Raw genomic sequence first — 9,693 nt, forward strand, 5'->3', positions numbered from 1 at the left:
CCACTTGGTAGACAAAGAAGGCATACGACCTGATCCAGCGAAGACGGCTGCAGTGGAAGCCTTCAACCAGCTACGCTCAGTCAAAGAACTACGGAGTTTTCTGGGACTATGTTCGTACTTCCGTCGCTTTATTCCTGCATTCGCTAACATCGTGCACCCTCTGACGTGCCTGCTTCAAAAAGTCGTACGGTTCGAATGGGCCCCGGAATGTGCGTCCGCTTTTTGTGAACTCAAGTTCCGCTTGACGTCCCATCCGATTCTCCGACACTTCGACCCTATGGCTCCCACAGAAGTGCACTCGGACGCTAGTGGCGTTGGTGTCGGTGCTGTTTTGGTTCAACGCGTCGATACCAAAGAACATGTCGTGGCGTATGCGAGTCGCTCCCTAAGCAAGTCTGAGCGTAACTACACAGTTACGGAACAGGAGTGTCTTGCTGTGGTCTTCGCAGTACAACGCTTCCGGTCATACCTATACGGACGCCCCTTCACCGTCGTGACCGACCATCATTCTCTGTGCTGGCTGGTAAATCTGCGCGATCCATCCGGTCGACTTGCACGTTGGACACTTCGTCTACAGGAGTACGACTTCACGGTTTCATATAAAAGTGGTCGCCGGCACGCTGATGCAGACTGCATTTCGCGGCTGCCGCTTCCCACGACGGTCTGTGACGCGGACAACTTCGACGGGTACATCGCATCGTTGGAGCCAGGCTTTCCTGACAAGAACACATTTAGGACTGAGAAGCAGAAGGACAGTACTTTACAGCAACTTCTTGCTAACGGACGAAAATCATCGGCCACTCGTTTCTGCATACGCGACGGGCTACTATACAAGAAGAACTATTCTGCTACAGGTTCGCGATATCTTCTGGTAGTCCCGAAGAGTCTCCGCGTTTCCATTTTGAGAGCCATGCATGATGATCCAACATCCGGTCATTTAGGAGCAGCGAGGACTCTCTACCGCCTTAAAGAAAGGTTTTACTGGCCCAAGATGCATCAGACCACGCAACAATACGTGTCTAGCTGCAACGAATGTCAACGTCGCAAGCGTCCTACAAGTACTCCTCCTGGTCGACTACACCCTTTGCCGCCACCAAGAACTCCATTTGAGCAAGTTGGAATTGACCTTCTTGGTCCTTCCCGCGCTCCTCCAACGACAATCGTTGGATCGTCGTGGGCACCGATCATCTGACACGATACTGCGAGACGACCGCTATACCATCGGCTACTGCGCGTGACGTGTGCCTCTTCATGCTACACTTTGTCATTCTCCGACACGGCCCTCCCAAAGTCGTTATTAGTGATCGTGGACGCCAGTTCACGGCAAACGTGGTCGAAGAGATGCTTCGTCTATGTGCTTCAAGTTTTCGGCACTCTACGCCCTATCACCCTCAAACGAACGGTCTTACTGAACGCACAAACAGAACTCTCACGAACATGCTGTCCATGTACGTCGCATCAGATCACAAAAACTGGGACGATGTTCTGCCTTTCGTTACTTATGCATTCAACACCGCACAGCATGAAACTACCGGCTACAGTCCCTTCTGTCTTCTTTATGCTAGACCGCCACGCTATACACTCGACACGATTTTGCCATTTTTAGACCACGATGATCTCTGCATTTCCAAGACTATGTGCCGTGCGGAAGAGGCCCGACGCCTCGCTCATTAGCGCACTCTTGCTTCGCAAGAACGCTCGAAGTTACGGTTCGACCGCCGACACGTGACATATGAACCCGGTGACTTCGTGTGGCTTTGGACACCAGTGAGAAAACGTGGATTATGTGAAAACCTGCTGGCACACTACGTTGGACCCTATGTTGTTCTCGACCGCATAAGCGAAGTGACTTACCGCGTTGCTCGCCTCCACGCCAATGGCCGACGTGCTGCAAAGACTGAACTTACGCACATTGCCCGTTTAAAGCCGTTCATTCCTAGAGAGACTGTTTGACTCGCCCGGTGGGCTTCGTCTGCGCGCGGAGAGATGTTACAATCGTAGTTTGGGTATGTGCACCTGTGTGTACTGGGTCTTGGCATGAGAGAGGTGAAGAGGAAGAAGACGTGCCTGGCGATGGCGACAACCTCGGTGCGCACTCAAGGCCGCTGAGGCTACCGCTGCGTCGCATCTCAATAAACCCCGTTCGTACGCGTAACAATATATATATATATATATATATATATATATATATATATATATATATATATATATATATATATATATTATATATATATATATATGTGGGTCATTCCACGCCAACTGTCCCAGTCGGGGCGCTCGAGCAAAATCAATTTCTCTCAAATAGTCTGAGAAAATTACGCACATACATACATTCGTTCTACAGTATTTTACCAAAATAATTTGGGCGGCAAACGTTTTTTGGGCACGTGAGCGCCATTTGAACTTCACGGAATGTTGGAAAACCAGGTACGAAAAAAAATTACTATAAATCGACCGTTCCAGCCATTCTTTCAACATTTCCTTTTTTGCGTTTTTAGAACATCGTTATTTCGGTATAGGGCAGTTCCTTATAGCAGCCTTATTTTTTTTACTCCTTAGAGCGTAAGTAAAGTTGAGTAAATTTTTGTGTTTTTGAGAATTTTTTTACAAAAGACAATTATTGATCATATGCAGAAATTATTTTTATAAAACTCTCCATAACACGTATATCTCCCAAATTTTTTGTTTAATCATAATGCAATAGAGCGTTAGGCACTTGAATATTTGTAGCTTAAGCTGCAGAATGCCGCTACATGGATTGCTGTACTAGCACAAATAACAAAGTTCAAATATTGTACCGTGCTAATGCCGCACGTACGACACGGGGCGCGAAGTATCGTCGACTGAATAGCTTGCATTCTTTTATTAGTTTATGCTCTATCACAATGACTAACAACTATCACTAGCACAGCCAGTTTTCGAAAAAAAAAAGGTGGTCTTTAGAAGAAAAGCTCACTCAAATCAGATGGCCACTTCGTTGACAAGTTGTTCAACGCTATCAAAGATGTTGAAACGCTATAACACATAGCATTAACTTCATGTGCCAAATTCGAAAAACTTCTGTTTTGTAAATGTTTTTGCCACTGGTCGGCCGACTTCAATAATGTATCCAGCATCAAAATTCACACAAACATTCCCGCACGAATACTTTTAGCGGAAGAAGTTTTATGTGAATACTAATTCTGTGCATAAATCGAGCCTGTCATCATATTTATAGCGCTATATCCTTTCAGCCGCTGAATGTGTGGCGCGAGTGCTCATATACTACACGGACAGTTTCCGATCTCTGTGTTTACACACATCTACTCACGCGCGTCTGTGGGTCAAGCGTAACAAGCGCATTTGCTTCAGTGATGTCATATGATTTTACGTTATGAAAATAGTAAAAACCTCAGCAAGGCGTGTTGCTGAGCTAGTGGGTTCATTACTTGAGAAAAATAGGTATGGTGCAAAAAAGACCGGGCGAAGTGAAGACACGTTTTGTCGTTTGAATGTTTCGAAATCAACTAGCCCGCTGAACATCTTTCCCGAACTGACAAACACGTGTTTGCCACATGTTTGTCAGTTCGCATTTGCACTTCGTTGCCGTCCATTTTGTGACATACATATCTTTTTCAAGTAAAAATCTCGCTCAACGATTGCTTTTCACGTGCTTTCAGAAACAGTCGCATAAAATTATTATGGCACGCGAAATACGATGAAAAATGCGGCTCCAACGTGGTGTCCGCAAAGTTTTCATGTAGCGACATGTGGCAACAAGTGATGCATTGAAAATTCGACGAACGCGTTTCTCAAACGGCATGCCCATAGACATGCTGGGGGGATCGCACACTATTGTGTTAGGCTGAGCCGTGCTTTTTTTTTTCGTCTTCTTCAACCTCTACCCCCCCTTCCCTCCCTTCCCCTCGTTCAGTGTCATTGTCGCGAAACTCGTTTGACCAGGCAGGGTAGGGTAGGGTAGCCGTCCCGAAGGAGGCGCAATCGTAGCTGCGGGAGCAGGTTTTTTTCACTTCGACCAGCAGAGTTCTTCAAGAAGTGCGGTGTGTGGACATGTGTGGTGGAAAGTCAAAATCGTGCACGAGACGGATACGCGGCAGGATTCCGGCATTGTTTTCGGCAGAGATCACCGCAGCGAGAAACCAGTGGCCCCCTGCTTCGATGTTGAACTCGCTCGCCTCATATAAGGCCACGTGTTCACTACTGTTACGTGTCATCAGATTTTTGTTCTCTTCTTATCGCGTATTTTCTATTGACCACCGTGTTTTCTGTATTCTGATATGGTGCGCTACCACTTTTTATTCGCTCGTGTTTTTAGCGATCCAACGGGCACATGTGAGTGGTTTTTATTTATTTATTTATTTATTTATTTATTTATTTATCTATTTACAGATTACCTACATCGCCATATAGGCATTACGGAGGGGGGGAACAAAAACATTTTTAACGAAAGGAATCAGGCGCAAAAGAGACGAACACAAGAAGTGACATGGACGAACGCCTCGGCGTTCGTCCATGGCACTTCTTGTGTTCTTCTCTTTTGCGCCTGATTCCTTTCGTTAAACATGCACCAACTAGCCCAGCAAAAAGTTCTACTTGAACAAAAACATAACCAGAATAAAGGAACGCTTGCAGAGATATATACACACATATAGAAATATCAACGGGAAGGCACAGCGCAACTGAGACAATGGACAAGAACACGCAACACAAACGAGCGCTCGTTTGTGTTGCGTATTCTTGTCCATTGTCTCAGTTGCGCTGTGCCTTCCCGTTGCTATGAACCAACTCGCCCAGACCAAAGAAATATCAACATAACATTATCAGGAGTAACATGAGTGTAGATCACCGAATACAATTTCGAGACACGTAGTACATACATTTGTTATTGCAAGAACAATTTCACAACATGGAAAAAAATAAATCATTATCTGTTATATTTACTAAGTCGTCAGTTAAACTGTTCCAATCTCTTATTGTTTTAGGAAAGAACGAGTAGGAAAGAGTGTTGGATCTGCATTTAAAGGTAGAAATCTTTTTGCTATTATCACAGCGAGTGGATGTGTAGGATGGTTCAAAAAGGTAGCTATGACGATTAATACCTGTCTTAGAGTTATAGATCTGGTGAAACAGCTTAAGCCGTAGTTTCTGTCTATGTACACGCAGCAGATCCCACCCAAAGTGGTCTTCATTTGAGAAACACTGGCGTAGGGGCTGTAATTATTTAAAACAAACCTTGCCGCTTGGTTCTGAAGTTTTTCAAGTCTATTTAAAAGATAGTCTTGGTGGGGGTCCCATATTACGCATGCATAATCAAGTATGGATCTGACTTGCGAAAAACATAAAGTTTCCTTGATTTTGTGCGTCGCCTGTTTGAAATTCCTGCGGATAAAGTGAAGCATCTTACTAGCTTTTGCTATGGCCGAGTCAATATGTTTGTTCCATGTAAACGATTCGGTAAAGTACACGCCGAAGTACTTATAATCGCTGTGTACGCGGATAGGGACGTCATAGATGTTATATTGATGCTCTGATTTGGATGTTTTCCTTGAGAAGCTCACGCTGCAACACTTTTTAATGTTCAAATGCATGTTCCACTTTTTACACCAGTCCGCTATATGATCTAGGTAGGTTTGCAAAGTGTGCATATCATTTTCAGTCGCAATTTCTCTGTATATGACAGTCGTCAGCAAATAATTTTATGGGTGATATAATGTTTTCAACTATGTTGTTTATGTAGATTAGGAACAATAAGGGCCCTAAAACGCTTCCTTGTGGAACTCCCGAAGTCACTGCTATTGACGAAGATTTGACATTATTTAGGACGACGGACTGGGTTCTACCATTTAAGTAATTTCGTATCCATGTTTGAACGTTTTTATTTATGTTTAATGCAGCAGGCCTTAGATCCAAGAGCTTATGCGACACAGTATCGAATGCTTTTTAAAAGTCTATAAAAACAGCGTCTACCCGACTACCGTTATCAATGGCTTTGGATACGAAATGTTGAAATTCTATTAGTTGGGTGTTACAGGAATAACCTTTCCGGAAACCGTGCTGGGAGGGAGTAAAGAAAGCGTCTGAATCAAGGAATTTAAATATGTTTGAATGTAAAATGTGTTCAAATATTTTGCAACATATCGACGTTAAAGAGATTGGCCTGTAATTTTCTCTCAGTTTTCTGTCTCCAATTTTAAAAACAGGTGTAACGTTTGCCGTTTTCCAATCCTGAGGGATAAGACCAGTTTCAAGGAAGAGTTTATAGATGATACTTAAATACGGAGCAATGATGTCATGACACTCTTTGAGGACTACTGGAGATAGTCCATCAGGTCCAATGGCTTTTGTTGCGTCTAAGCGGCGTAATAATGAATCGACGCCACTAACATCAATTTCTATGTCAGACATCATATTGCTCTGAGCGGTATTGTTTAGAAGCGTTGTCTGCTCGGTAGTTTCATGCGAAAAGACTGATTGAAAATATTGATTAAAACATTCCGCCCTCTGGAAATCTGACGTCACGCTTTCGCCGTCGACAGTTAAAGCTGGTATAGATATATCTTCTTTTCGGTTCTGCTTTACATATTTCCAGAATGACTTCGGGTTTTCCTTTAAGTAATTGCCTAATTTAACAAAAAATGAATCTCGCCGATTTATTTGTTGCTTTTAATAAATTATTTATTCCCTCTAAGCGCTTTTGATTTACCAAACTAGAGTGAGCAGAAAATATTTTATACGCGCGTTTAGCTTTCCTAATTAGTTTGCGTATTTCTGTGTTAAACCAAGGTTTATGCGTTTTTTTTTACGCAGGTACCTACATGGAACATGACTTTCGACCAATCTGAATATTTTGTCGCGGAACGTTGACCACAGAGCCAAGGGACAGCGTGCTTTTGACATATGCTGAAAAGTAGGGAAGAAGTTTTCTAGTTCATTTCTAATAGCAGCGTAATCTCCTCTGTCTTAGCTGAACACTTTTCTTCGTGGAGTTTGTGATGCCCTTACACGCTGTACGCCAAGCTCTGCGACAACGGCCCTGTGATCGCTAATACCTGGGCAAACAGTAATCCCTGATACTAAGTTTGGTTCATTGCAAAGCACCAAGTCGAAAATTGAGTTTTCTCGTGTAGGTTCTAGCACGTACTGTTGCAAACCATACAATCCGAGCAGTTCTTCAAACTCTGAGTATATAGGGGAGCCATCACCAGCTACACGTCCAGCACTCCAATTGAAGTTCGGCAAGTTAAAATCTCCCCCAAGAAATACGCTGTTAGGCATAAAAGATAGCACATCAGACAGGAAACCGAATGATTCACTTCTGCCCGGTGGGCGATAGTATGTCCCAAACGCGACATTGTTTCCCTTGGGTAAATTCACGAGACACCAGACAGATTCAGAGTTGTTTTCAAAAAGGATTTCAGTGCTTGACAATGTATTTGATATTAAAAGAAACACTCCCCCGCCATGCCCATGTCTATCGTTCCGATAGACAGTAAAACCTGGCGGAAAGATTTCCACATTACACACAGTCATCCAACCATGATTCAGTGCCCATTACAATTTGAGGCTTAATGGTTGCTACCAAGGACATGAAACTATCGACTTTGTTCTTTATGCTGCGACAGTTTACTAGCAGAACAGAAAGCCGTTCAGGCAGTGAACAACAGAGTGTGTTGTCATTGAGGGAAACAGAATTTAGTGTAGGTCATTTGCCTCTATCCATTTGCGCATGCGCCCTTAGTGGGAATGGCATCCGCGTGTCGCTATCCCAGACAAATGTTTGGCCGGTGATAATCAGTTTATCATAACTCAAACGTACACGATTTTCTTTGCAGTTTCTATCTTTCGCATAGTTCCACAGCTGTCGCCTTTTTTCTTGCACGGCCTGGCTGAAATCATCGGAAATACTGTACGAAGTACCTTTTAGTTTGAAAGCGTTTTTAAAGATGCTTTCTCTAGCCTTCCACTGCGAAAAGCATGCTACGATGGGCCGGTTCTTGGTTTCCTTAAAAGCCCCTATGCAGTGAGCCCGTTCAATTGAAATATCATCAAGTTTCATCACTTCCTTGCATATATCTCTAATTAAATTTTCTGACGTTTCCCAAGTCTCATTTTTTCCCTATCAGCCACACCAAAAAATAACAGGTTCTGTCTACGGGTTCTATTCTCTCAGTCGTCCACCTTAGCCAATAATTTGCCTTCAATTTTTTTCCACACGAGTAATACGACTTTCCACAAGGCTTGTCTTCTCTATTAAGTTCGTTATCTTGGATTCCAGTTCACTTTGTTTAGTTGTAATTTCTGTTAACTTCGCAAGCACAGTTTCCTGGCCCGTTTTCATTTCTAATAGAATCCTCTCAATGTTCGTTGTTTGCTCTCGCTCTGCCGCACTCATGGGTCCTGGATTTAGCTCTACGTCACCCGATAAGAGTATCAAGAATTGGGAAAGCAGCAAGCATCCATCGCAAAGCAAAAGGAGCACAGCATCGATAAAATACACGCTCACATATTTAAAACAACATATAAGTTGTCGCTTGCTAATGGGGCACGACACTCTTAGAAGCATAGTATTGTTGGAGCGATAACATTTAGTTCCACCTAGGTAACTAACCTTGTACATGTGGAAGGGTGAGCATGGGCCGAAAAGAGTGTCGTGCCCCAGTCGTTGCAGCGCAGCTTGACCCCTTTTATGGCCAGCACGCAGCGGAAACGGAAACGTTCCACGATGCGCAGAATCCATCTGGGTGTGCCAGAGATCATACACAAGTTGCAGCAGATCATCCCGTGGTCCGTGGACGATTCGTTTCTGTTACAATCTTACTTTTAGATTAGGAATGCGTGCGTGTCTATCTTGTTTAGATGTAGAGTTCATGGGATCTTGTGGTACCGCTCGCAATGTTTTTCGCGTCGCGTGCAGCAGTTTATCCATCTTTTTGGCCCTTACGTTATCACTGAAAAAATTGCAATTTCCGCTTAAAGGATAAAGCTAATTTAATTGCCAGTCATGTGTTGCGAGTGCCTACCGTTCCTTGGTGAATTTAATAAACGTCGGGGGGGGGGGTGCTCCTCTGCTCGTAATTAGCTCACGCGTATACACAATCTTCTAGTCTAGTTGCCACTCTTAATCTCGCTTTTTCGGCAAGCCGCCTAACGTTATCTTTCTTTTCTTCGGGTCCGTCTTTAATCCTACTTTAATGCTGCCTTCGTTTACATCCCCAGAATTTTTTTCGTGATTCGGCACCATCGTTAATGAAAAGCGCGATATCGTCCGCAAATCGCAAGTAGCTAAGATATTCTTCGTTAATCCTTATTCCTATTTTTGCCCGTCCTAGTTCTTTCAATATTTATAGTGAAGTGCCGCGCATAACGTTGAAGAGATTATAACTTCCCATAGACGTGCGCACAGTGGGGCAGGGGGGGGGGGGGGCGGGCGGTTGGCCCCCGTAGTCACCTAAGAAGAGGGAGGCGCAAGGTCTGCCAAACACATTGACTTAATAGGGAGGGGGGGGCACCGCGATGAACCTTCGCCCCCCCCCCCCCCTCTGAAGGGGAACCCTACTCACGCCTATGATTTTGCGCCTGAGCCCATTCTCGATTAGGAGTGTCCTGCTTTTTTTAAGAATACGGTGGCTGTGGGGTTAAGATGTTGACTACGGTATCCATAGATGTTTAGATATTCCTTTATGGCATAATTAT

At 44.0% G+C, this 9,693-nt stretch overlaps 1 pseudogene; it reads right to left on the reverse strand.

The window, feature by feature from the left end:
- Positions 1 to 6,818: 6,818 nt before the first annotated feature.
- LOC125757459 (uncharacterized) lies at positions 6,819 to 7,696 on the reverse strand (annotated as a pseudogene).
- Between the last annotated feature and the right edge of the window lie 1,997 nt (positions 7,697 to 9,693).

The sequence above is a fragment of the Rhipicephalus sanguineus genome, chromosome 2, assembly GCF_013339695.2.
Source record: "Rhipicephalus sanguineus isolate Rsan-2018 chromosome 2, BIME_Rsan_1.4, whole genome shotgun sequence".
Classification (NCBI taxonomy): Eukaryota; Metazoa; Arthropoda; class Arachnida; order Ixodida; family Ixodidae; genus Rhipicephalus; species Rhipicephalus sanguineus.